At 33.3% G+C, this 13,096-nt stretch overlaps 1 protein-coding gene across 1 annotated transcript in view; it reads right to left on the bottom strand.

The window, feature by feature from the left end:
- Positions 1-12,116, bottom strand: part of LOC126856246 (regulating synaptic membrane exocytosis protein 1) — a 161,459-nt gene extending 149,343 nt beyond the window's left edge. The window contains exon 1 of the mRNA XM_050604587.1: positions 11,788-12,116. The gene's annotated coding sequence lies outside the window, so the exon portion shown is untranslated. The remainder of the gene's footprint in view (positions 1-11,787) is intronic.
- Positions 12,117-13,096: the final 980 nt, after the last annotated feature.

The raw sequence follows: 13,096 nt of genomic DNA on the forward strand, positions 1-13,096 counted from the left end.
AGATGAAACACCATCGGCTGTACATATATATATATATATATATATATATATATATATATATATATATATCGATCGACTCTCGGGGAATAAGTAATCATCATGTGCCTTGAAATGCGAAACTGGGACACTCAGTGGCCTTGTGGCATCCTGCGCAACAATGCTGTTGACGATAACACATCCGTCAGGTTAAAGTAGACCCAGACATGCACGCCACTATAACAGTTGTTATTATATCCATAGAGAAACGCCTATATTATACGTAATATGATCATACTAATGCTAACGATCTGATTGCTCGATTTGAAGCATCATAATTTTATAATGCAATTTAATGAGACGTATTTCAGACAAATATACAAACACATTGTTTTTTTTTATTTATCTACTATGTTCTTGTTTTTAGAAATATTTTATTTTGACTGAAATAAGGGGGGGGGGATTTAAGCAGGCATTTATAAAGTAATCATCCATCCCATCCGTGATAGCGGCATTGTCGTACCTGTGTAGGACATTTACACACTTCATTATTATAGAAATAAAATTTTAAATTTAATAAAATTTTAAATATAAATAAAGTAGAAATTAAAAATTTAATTTTTTATTTGATATAAAATTAAAATTAATTTATAAAAAATAATGAAAACATTTATTAATTTAAAATGTATGATTTATTCTATCAAAATAATCCTTTTTTCAGGCATATCATTTAATTATGAAATAATTGAGATATTTTAAGAAATAGGAAAAAAAAAGAACAATTAAAAAATTTAATAATAAATAAAAATATATGATTGTTGGAAAACAATATTTGTGAACAATATTTGGAAAAAATATGCGAGGCACGAGTGGCTGAATCGGACCGGAGTCTTTCTCTTTCCGGGCAACTCTTATCACTGGCACTGAGTTATTCAGACCTTCGTATCTTTTGCCACTTTTAACGGTATATACTCCAGAACAATGTTAGAATCTCGTTCAATGGATGCAATGCCGACGGCATACACCTTCAAAGCGATCCTCCAATCGTACTAGACAATTGAAAATTGACGCCCGTAGTGGATTAGTCTTGACCTATCACCAGTCTACATGAAAGCTTCCTCAAGGCTTTATATTACTAATCATACTGAGGAAAGAAAAAATTAAAAATGTTTAAAAAATGTTTAATAAAAATTGTAAAAAATATAGAGTATAAAGGAGAAAATCAAGCTTGGTTAAATCGGTAAAATCAATAAAGTAATTTGTGAGCTTTTGCGAAAATCTTATGATAAGTTTTACTTGAAATAATCATAGACAAGTTATTTTTTACACTATAATTATTAAATTTAAATTTATCTAAATTTGCTTAGAAATATTTTCTGAATATGAAAATGTCAACAATTAAATAATAATTTAGTTTAATTAAAATAAAAGCTATGAAAATGGATAATAATTTTGACTCAATCATAAATTAAGTGAAAATAAAGGTTAGAAAAATTGATAATAACTTCAGACTTTTAGATTTAATTAATTACTGAATTGTAGATATAAACTGCGAGATGCGCGGAAAACGGTAATAATTCGACAATTAATTGTAATAATAACGGATAATTATGATTATATCCTGCGATAATCGGTATTAGAAAATTGGTAGTATTAAAAATTATGTGCAACAGAAAAATTGGTGAATTAATGTTAATGAAAATTTCAATAAAACCATTTGTTCTGTCGCATCTTATGATTTTATGTAGATATCAAATTTGTTTTTCAAATATATATATATATATATATATATATATATATATATATATTAAAAAAAAATTAGTCAACAAATTATGACGACTAATTATAACATGAACATTTTTATCAATTTTAATAAAGCTTTATCTATATTGCGTTATAACGCGATTCAGATTATATGATCTCATCGGGCTCCAAATGTCAGGCTTAGATCGAAACTCGCGCGGTAATTTACATAAAATTTCAATTCAAGAATATATATATATATATCTATATATAATTGAATATTACAGCGTGCGCATGCGGCTGTAATAGAATGGCGTCGTCGCTTTTGCCACTTTTTCCCAAACGACCCCATAAATTAACCGTGTAGCGCGCACAATGAAATAGCGAGAAATCTACGATTTTAAGATAAAAGAGAGAAGATTTTCCCGACCGCAGCTTTTGACAATACATTTTACACGTGGCGAATGATAAATCGCGACTATTTCCTTACAAAGGATGCATTCGCAATCGATGATATTCATGTTCGATTCTGTAAAAATCATTAAAAAAAACTCGTGCATGCAAAATAAAATAATTCATATTTATATGAATGTAAAATATATGCGTAAGTAATCGTCACGCTGAACACTGATTTCTATTAATAATGATAGAGCGCAGTCAAATTTTTTTCAAAAAACAGTTTCAGAGAAAAATAAAACTCTTTATATGTATTTTTACTCTATTTTGCAATACTCATTGGTGGCAATATTTTTTTTTCTCTCTCTCTCTCTCTCTCTTCTTTTTAATTCCACGCTATCTGAACACAAATAATCGTTATGATTTTTCGCTTTTGAATATAACGTTCTTTTCGGAATCAGCGTGTGATCGTTGAACTATGGAATCCAAAAAGCTGAGTTTCGCTCGACTTAATCGCAACGATTCAAGAGGATTCGCAAGTTATATGAGTAATATATTTTCTTTTATTTTTATTTTTTCATTCCGTAAATCCGTTAGATTATTTTTCGATCGCGCGTAAACACGATTGGCTCAATTATTTATTAAATCTATTACAAAACAGATATTGTTGATAATCAAGAGGTAAACATTAATCAATCGATTGTAATGTAAAAATATTCTTGAATTATAAATTTTAATTATGTGTGCAATGTATCCGTTATATTAATATTAATAATATATGAATTTAATACTACAGAGAATATCGTGTAATTTTATGTTAATTTAAAACTGCAACGATACTTAATTCAATGATTATTCATAAAGTATTATTTATTGCGTAATTTAATTTTGTGCTTTTAGGTATATTCTGCGAATCGATTAAATCGCCATCAATTTCACTTATCAAAAACGAAATATACGGTGAAAATAAATATACAGTGAACGAAAAATGCGCAACGGCAGACTTAACATGACGAATTTTTCGAAAAATGCAAAAAGTGATAAATTCAATAAAACCTGCAAAATGTAGACTGAATCTATCCAATATGCAAATTTAATAGACGAGGTTTTTTAGCAAAACACTTCATAGTTTCCTTTAAAAAATGTATCTGTGTACATCACTTTGGTCATGATTCAAATTCGAGGTTTACCTCAATTCATTCGTTCCTCGTTTACAAGAGAACGACCTTAGCCTAAACCCTAAACCACTGCAGGACGATCTCATTAAATTGGCGCATACGATTTCTCTCGTATCTATCAGACATATCTTTTTAAACAACGCTCTGAAAAAAAATTGTATTACCTCGCAACATGGCACAATCATGGTACAATCTGTAGAAAGGAGTGCTAATATTGAATCATTAATTATGTTCTTTATCTTTATTGGTTTTTCTCGCCTCGATGTAAATTACATTCTTTATGTAACAAAAAGAAAAGAAAAGCTACTTTCACATTAATTCTTATGAATTTTTAAGATAAGCAATTTCCATAATTTTATGTAATTAAAAAGTTACAGAATCTGAAAATATGTAATTATGTAATAGTAAAGTATTTATACACAAAATGAATTACACTTGCAAATTTCCGTTTAATAAGCTTGGAAAAAAATATTGCCATTTTACAAAAAATTTTTAAATGTATTTTATTTATATTTCAAATAAAGAGAAAGAGAGAGAGGGAGAGAGAAATTTGTTTCAATATTAAGTTGCTATTATTGTGACTGAGCTTTTGTACTGTAATCATATTATAATTGTTCGTCATTAATCATACTTAATATTTCGCCAGGTGCTATTACAGTTCATACGTCAAACATTTTTATTATTTATTAATTCTCATTAGTAGGGAATAGCAAAGCGTGCGTAATACAAAGCAATTACGCCGTTGCAAACGCGTGACAAGCAACAAAAATCAATGTGCATTCGTCAAGAATTTCCTGTTAAAATAAGAGATCATTCGCCGTTCTTTTTCTTTTTATCTCTTCAAAGTTCATGCCAACGCAAAGTTGATATCTCTATTTTCCGATATTAAAGCGTTTTCCAGTATTAAAGAGAATAACAACTAATTTTCCAGTATTTAAGAGAATACAAACTAATTACGAAATTATGATTACGCTAATCATTACCAATAAAGTGCGACAAAAACTTTATTGGTACAGAAATCTAATATTCAGCCTTCAGAGCTCTTGCTATTATCGAAGCTCTTGTGAAATTTTCATTAACACACTTTCTCTCCTACAGAATATATATATATATATATATATATATATATATATATATATATATATAAAAATATAAAATTGAAATTCTTATTTTATCATTTTGCAAAGCAAACGTATTTAATTTAATTAGTATATAATATATTTATTTGATTTAAATATTTAATTTATATATATATATATATATATATATATATATATATATAATTAAATTAAATATTTAAATCAAATAAATATATTATATCTAATTAAATTAAATACTATATATATATATATATATATATATATATATATATTTATTAAATTAAATACATATATAATATATATATATATATATATATATATATATAATAAATTAAATATTTAAATCAAATAAATATATTATATACTAATTAAATTAAATACGTTTGCTTTGCAAAATGATAAAATAAGAATTTCAATTTTATATTTTTTAAATCCTAAATATTATAATAAATATATTAAAAAAACGAAGTTAACGAAGATAAAAAAATGAACGTTATGATTCCTAAAGGATTCCTGTGGGAGGATGAATAAGGGAGTTAATGAGCACGTATAATTTTCGCAAAGTGAGTTTCGAGGTAGTTTCGCAAGCGAGATATCGGGTATAAAATTTTCAACGCAACTCTTTGACTGCGTTTGCATTTGTAGTGACGTTATACATGGGCCCTATTCGGTTTTGTGCACCAATAAAACCGCACAGTTCGAGCGTGAGCTGCTGCTCGATGACATACGATAAAAAGAGAATTTCGAGATGTGCAGTTGACATACACTTCCTTTGTAGGATAATCGCCGGGGCGCGTTCAGAGGACAGGTAAGGCAAATCGATACACATATTTCCATCTTTATCTTGATGTGCATAAGCTTTAAGACGCGTATGATCTGTGTCTTATTCATATCTGATAATAGGCATTAAAAAATTTGTGGAATTGTGGAATCAATTGAATTAGTTTGTAAAACTTATTTTTTAAAGAAATTTATTTATTAAATTAATTATGTAATAATTAATTAAATTAAATATATGCATTAAAATATGATCTACAATTAATATTTTTAATTGATTTCTCCCGCATCCGTAAATTTCTAAGTTATTAAATACTTTGAATTTTAAATATTTTTTTATAAATAATAAGAATATAGTTTGATTGACAGTTTTCAAACTGTATTTATCAAGTTTTATTAATGTAATCCGCTAATTTTATCTTGATTAAAACTCAAAAACATATTTTCTTAATTAATTATTCTAGTAAAATATAAATTTCCCTTATAAAAAAAAAAAAAAAAAATAAAGATCCATATCTTGTATTAAAACAAAAAATGTTTTTCCGTCATAATTAAAAAAGCTGTAATTACTCTCGTTATTCTCTTCGTGTTCTTCGTTTACACCCACTGGAAGTCATATGTAGCAGAAAGTTTATTACTACAGCTTCATTACACGTGAAATTCTTTGTTATCCTAATTAACTGCCACACACAATCAAAATTGATACCTTTTTTAAAAGGATAATAATAACTATGCGCAATAATAATAACTATGCGTATCATCATCATCATCTCATAAAGAGCCGAGAAGCGAATGACGGAGGATACTCGCTTGAATTTTTCATATTCTCATTCGCCACAAAAGACGAAGCGATGATAGAATAAAAGAGTACAAGGGTTGGAATGTGTGTGGTTTATTAAGAGGATAAGACGAAGCAACACGAACATGCCTCTCGTTCCTCCGCGATGCTTTCAGAAAAATTGCGCGAAGCAATGTTTTTTCTGAATTGATCACGAGTTCTCGAGAGGAAAGAAAGGGCTTGTGGAGACGCTGAATGTGTAGACGTTGCCGAATATTACCCTCCGCCCTTTCACGTGCCGCGAACAGAGAATCGAACAAACGACGAAATTGAAGAGCGAATGGGAAAGCGTTCCTCGGGCGGCTTTTGACGTTCAAGCAAATCAAATTAATTTACGTTCTCGAAACTCTGAAGGAGAGAGGGGGTTCTTTAACAAATCCCGTTACTCGCGTCTTTCAGTATCTCGCGTACGCCGACTGATTCGATAGCTTAGTTTCTCCTACAGCTGTATGCTGGAAGAAGGAGTTTACTGCATTACGTGAAATCTATCGAATTTTGCGATGTTGTGTGCAGTTTACAGTCCGTGCAGCATGTATTTGGAATACATCTTATTGTAATTTGATTTATACATGACACGTGTATTTGTATTCTGCGAGTGCTCGAGGCAGTTATGCCAATTGCGATCGGAACCCGTGCGCGGAATAAATTTTCTTATTTTTATCATTTTTATAGAATAAATGTAAAGCCAAATGCGGAGATTGTCAGTGATATTTATACGAGTAACTTATAAAATTTATGTAAAATCACATTTTACAATATAAATTTTCTATTCCATTTAGCCTTCCATGTTCCATCTTTTATATATCAGTTGTTGGAGAAAATTTTTTCACGAGTTATAAATTCGAATTCGTCTACCTTTGTAGTTGTTTTATTTCTGAAAAACGCAGTGCGCCTAAATAAGTATTAAAATATGCGTATTTTTAAATTATATATTATGACATTTCGTTTAGGAATTTTAATGACGATACATAAATCAGGATTTATGTCTGGATAATGTCTTCATAAATGATATCTGAATCTATCAACTTATTTAAATTTTTGCAAACTTAAAAAATTCGACATTCTCTTAATTACAAAAATTATACAGCAAGCTAAACGCAAAAGAGAATCGAATTTGTTCGAAAAAAGATGTATGTATTTGCGTGAGAACTGGTTAAATTTCGGAAACTGACACTATAACCCTGTCCTTCTTCCTAACAGGAGAGTTTAAAGATGCAAGGGTATCTTTAGAGGTGAGATTTGCGGCGTTGTTTGCCGTTTGACTGACCCCGTTTTGTGTAAATCGCACTATTCTTTCCGCTCTCTTCAGAGATGTGCTTGAACGTTATCATCTTTGCGGCACAACTTTCAAGGGGCACAACTGCTATGTCGTTCAGTTTCTTTATAGCCTCGTTTCTTTGAGAATTATTATTTTATCAGTATGAGAACAGGGGATAAAGAAGCCAGCAATGACTCATAACATACTGTTTCTCGTGGAGAGAGGGAGGGAGGGAGGGATATTGTTCCGTTATTTCAAAAATTGTCATTTCGAGTTTTCTTATAATTACACATTGATAAAATTATCTCTTTATAAATTAAAACTTTTACATCAGAGATATATAATTTTTTCTTGCTGCCTTTTGATTAGTAATTTCATATTTCCTAACCACTTGCGATTATCTTAAGCGAGAGAATATAAACGGCAGTGCGTTTCCCGTAAAATTTGCACAATTTGCGCGGCCACTTGCTCTTTCAACAATTTTTTTCTAATCGTTACATGCGAGGAAAAAATCTCTTTAACGATTACTTGTCGGTGAGATTTCAAAAAAGTATCACAAATACACGAGGAACTACGAATTACGTAGATATCTACTTTTTGACAGACGCGACGCTTGAACCCTGTCTGACCGTTCAACTTTTTTTGTTGTCCGTTTGCCTCATTGTTATATGAATACTACGGTTGATTGTTAATACGCACGTTTGTAGTGCGCCATTGAAGAGTTTAGAATGAAGCAAGCTCATAATTTTCAAAGTTTTCTTTTTAAATGCAAACGCGACGACATAAAGCATCTAAAATAAACGCTTTGCAACTTGTCTCATTGTTAAAAAATTTTTTTCTTTCTGCTTCATCTTCGCGTGAGCAAAGTGAGATTTTTAAGCGCGAGAACAATCGTGCAATTTGATTCAATTTTCAAGGTAACGGGGAAAAATCCCTTATTCAAAAGTTTTGCGAGAGCTCGATACTTTTGTCAGCGCGAAATAGCTCGGATTTGAAAGAATGTTGAACTTTATATACGCGACCGTAAATAAGAAAGCTCGCGTTTCTCGAATAAAACATCATATGCCGACACTCTGTTTCACTTTGAACAGCAACGGAGGCCGCGACCAGGAAAGTGAAGTGGGAAATATTTCGACGATCTTTCATACTCGCGTTGACAACTGACACGCGATTCTCGCGGGCTTGCTTTTTGGGTCAATGAGGAATTCTAGTTGGGTAAGACCCGTACAGAGTAAAGTTGCGACTCCTGGGAGATATGAAAATTGCACAAGAGAGCACAATTGAATCTTGATCGCCGGAAACGCCAATTTGCGAGATGAGAAAAGACGCCGCGGAACATTAGCTTTGTGTGAGTAAATGTGCGCGAGAGCTTTGTTGGCGTCTTGCCAACGGCTGTGCGCTTTGCGTCATGTCAAATTTATTGGTTTTCGATGGCTGTAAAATGGCGACCGCCATATTAACATAGCTTATTAAAGTTCGCTATTGACTTATTATTAATAACGAAAACGTTGCTTCAAAAATTCGATAATGCAATTTCAATAGTTTAGTTTAGCCGAGCAGGATTTTAATTAATTTTGTTCAAGATTAGAAGTGTATGAAAGAGAAAATGTGATTTCATGTTTGACGATCTCATTAAATATATTATTTTGTTAAAATATAATATCCGATAACTCTTACCTAGAAATTAATAATTTTTATTTTATATAGATTAATTAGTGTTATGTTATTTCTGCGAGCGTTTACGGATGAACAAATGTGAAATTTCATATTGCGAACGCAAAGTTATTAAGCGTGCGACAAAAAAAATTTCTGGTTTTTACCGCAAACAGCCATTATTTAACAATCAACGCGGTTTGACTGATTTTTCTTTTTTCTTTTTTTTTTTTTCTTTTTTTTACCGATCATTTTCACACGGCCGGTTGATTTATGCGTTGGCTGACATTTTAATTAAACTTGTGGAAACGTTATTTTTCGGCTGATAAAAATTGCGTGTTAATAAAATTTTGCCCGCGTATGTGATCGTAATATCAATTATTCATTTTATCTATTATTTTTTTTCATCTAAATAATCTCGACATTTCTTTGTCTATAAATAGAAAAATCTTTGAATGCCTTTTCGCTCAACGAGTAAAATGAGCCAGATATCTGAAAGATACAAGTCAGCGTTACAAAAGTTTCGTCACAAAAGTCTATCTATATCGGAAATGATATTGCGCGCTATCGACGCATTTCCTTTTACTACTAAATTTGTTTCGTTTGCTGAAAGATTCTCAGAAAACAGACGATCGCGAGAAGGTGGAGAGCGCAAAGTCGTTATTTTAGCATCGAGGAAGATTTAAGAGGACAAGGCAACGGATTAAAATTACACTGTCATCGTTATAATATCTTGCGTACAAGTTAGATGACACTCTTCGTGTTCACACTATATAAGTTCGCGAGATTACATAAAGAACTTCCGTTTCTTACATCGTCACAATAGGGACAAAAGCATCATAATAAAAAAAGTTGCAAAAAAGATAGAGAAAATTTCTTATACAATCTTTAGGTATATCTCTCTCTCTCTTTCTTTTTCTTTCTTAAAAAATAGATTTTAAATTAAATTATTTGTCTATATAAGATCATATCTCTCAAGAAAGAATCGCAAATATTGTATTTAAATTCACTGAATATGAAAATATTTTTGCCCGATATTAAAATATTGATTTTACATTTTATGTGTGTGTGTGTGTGTGGGATATTTAAAATAATTATATGTACAATAATTATTCTCTTTCTCAAATATACAATAGCTGTAGCTAAAAACATAAACTCTTCTTTTACATTCATGATAATAACGAAATAATTATAATCGAATATGCACATGTGAATAGCAGAATTATTTGTCAGTTTATATTCGTCACATTAAGGCAACGAATTTACGCGGCGTTATTTAATGCAAAAATAGAATCAATTTTCGAATTACGTTTAAAAGAGAGACGCAATATTCATGTACACATGTTTGCTGTTAATTGTGAAATATCCCGACTACGACAGGCACAACTTGACGATTTGACCAACCTGTTACCCTCAGATGCACTTTGAAAGTTTCCAAATTACAGGCGGATTAACAGCTGACATCGGACGAATTCGATCGCATTAAGAAGGGCGCAAAATACGCGGATAAGGGGCTAAGAGAACGAGTAATGCCAAGCTCCGAGAGTTCAATCTCGTCTCTCGCCTCCTACGCGTGTAATTTAATTACGATCGTGTATACTCGCGCCCGGTCGAGAGTAGAGACTTGACGCGAAACAAATCTTCGCTCTAATCTAACAGCCGGTGAAGCAACCTGTTACTTGCTGCTCGAAACTCGCCAAGTTATATCAAACTGGCGGCACGACGAGATCGACCGCGGAAACCGCCGTGCATCATCCACCGCTCATCATCTATCGCCTTGTTAATCCAGTCTCACCAGGCGATATATATTTCGCAACACTTTCAATCAATCGCCATCGTGTCACCGCCATCAACTTGATGTCTCGACCGCGATTTGTCGCGAGACTTAGAGATTGACTAAAAGACGTTTGCGATCGGTAATTCTTCCATATTAAATTCATATTTTTACAAATGATGCATGTGTTATATGTACATTGTTATATATACATTGCTGAGAAGGAATATTTTTCATTTTTTTAAACTTTTCGATTTGTTAAACTCTAAACGATAACAAATAAAAAGAATTTTTATATTTTAAAAACAAGGATAATTTCTATAAATGTAATTTTCATAATAATGCGCAAGAGATTTACATTCATTATAATTACATTCATTATATATGAGACTTAAATATATTATATATTTTCTCTTTTTAAAATATATTATAAATTGAAGTAAAAAAATTGCACAAACTCTACTAGCTGCTCGCAATTTGCATCTTCCGATCTCCATTTTTCATCGCAATCTTTCAGCATATTTTCTGGTTTAATCCAATCTAAATTTATGCTACTGCTATTCGATCGTAAATCATAACCAGTTCACACCTGAATATCGATCACCAAACGTATTATATGCCTCGCCATTTTAATACAGACTGGTAGCCAATCCTTACGATGGATCCGTGATTAAACGTATGCGAATTTATCACGATTTTTAATCAATTAACACATCTAAGAATGGAAAATAGTAACCTATGGAAGAGTTTGTATTTAAAACACTTTACTTCATACGTTTCTTGTATAAGTAGCTTGCTTAGACATATTTCCGAATATATCTTCATTGCAATCTACACAAACAGCTGTTACTTAATTTATCCCTAATGTCCCTAGTACACTGTATAATATTTGCATATTATTAGTATATTATTAGTATCTAAAATTCTAAAAAATTGGCACAAAGGCAAAGTGGCTGCAGTCAATATCGTTACATATATATACATATATATATATATATATATATATATATATATATATATATATGTATGAACACGCATTTCTGCTCGGTTCGATCGCGATCGATCGCTTTTAAGAACATTGCTATAACACCAACCTGTTACTTGTCGGCAGCGCGAGCCTCCAAGAGGGGAATAAGGGGCGCGTGTGCGACCCCTCGAGCCCGCACGACCCTTCGGCTCCCTTTCGCACGGATGCACGTGCTCTTCCTTCTCCTCCCTCGTCCTGGCAGCGCGCTCACTTTTTCCCCTCGATAAGAACGCCCGCAGCCATCTGGATGCACACGCCGGATAGAGCGTGCCCGGCGAAAGTGAGAAGGGGAGAGACCGATGATCCTGAGGAGAGAGCGATATCGCGCGGTGGTTTGGTGGTGAAAAAGAACCGGATGTTGTATCGCCGCGACAACCCTAACGAAACGACCGTATCGTCGGGCAGGTAGCCCGGCTTGCACTGCCCGGGTCTACCGTTTCTCCCACCGCAGGACCGCCACCGCTACCTCGTCCCTCACCCTCACCGCCCTCCCTCCCTCCCCCCCCTCTCCCGCTCCTTGTAGTGTGCCGCGATAACCTCCCCCTTCACCTCTCTACCTCCTACCTTTACCTACCGCATCAGCCGCGTTCTACAGCGAACGAACGAACGAACGAACACGTCCTCTTCCGAAAAAGCCTCACCTCTCGCAACCCCACCTGACACCGCTCCGTTTGCTTTCCCCCCCTCTCCCCTCCCCTCCCCTCCCTCCCACCCCTCTCCCTCCCTCCCTCCCCTTCCTCCACCTTTCTCGCCATCAAAGTCCGCTTCGACGAACAGAGGCTCAGAGCGCAAGCTCGCACCCCTTACTCTCAAGGGTTAGCGGCAAGAAGACTTCGTCTCACGGTCGACCGATGCAGGACGAAGGACGAGACCAAGAACATCATCGTATCGGGGACGAGCGCGCGTCGTGTCGATGCGTGCGTCGATCTCGACTACTGCGTACTCGTGGCGCGCGTTCGAAGAGCGTGATCCGTGATCACGCATATCAACGTTGCGATTTGAAATTCGGTAGTGAATGAATATGATGGTAGTCGGCCCCCTCATCGGGGGATAAGTATCCGAGAAGAGAGAAGCTGACGCTGCGGGGTTGAAGTGACGTTGAGAGCGGGGCGCAGTAAAAGCAGCCAATTTTCATGGAAAACCTCTATTCTCATCTTCAAATTTAAATCGCCATTATAAAATTTGTTCATGCTGCATTTTGTCCAAATTTTCTTCTCCCAACGCGACAAATAATAATGTTCAGATATGATGATACTTATCCCAAGAGAGCAAATGATTGAGAGAAAGTGATCGTATTTATGTTATATCATTTTAAGCTACCCGTTATTATTATTATTATTATTTTTTTTTTTTTTAATTGGCCATCCAGTTATAAA

Source organism: Cataglyphis hispanica, chromosome 18, assembly GCF_021464435.1.
Source record: "Cataglyphis hispanica isolate Lineage 1 chromosome 18, ULB_Chis1_1.0, whole genome shotgun sequence".
Taxonomy (NCBI): Eukaryota; Metazoa; Arthropoda; class Insecta; order Hymenoptera; family Formicidae; genus Cataglyphis; species Cataglyphis hispanica.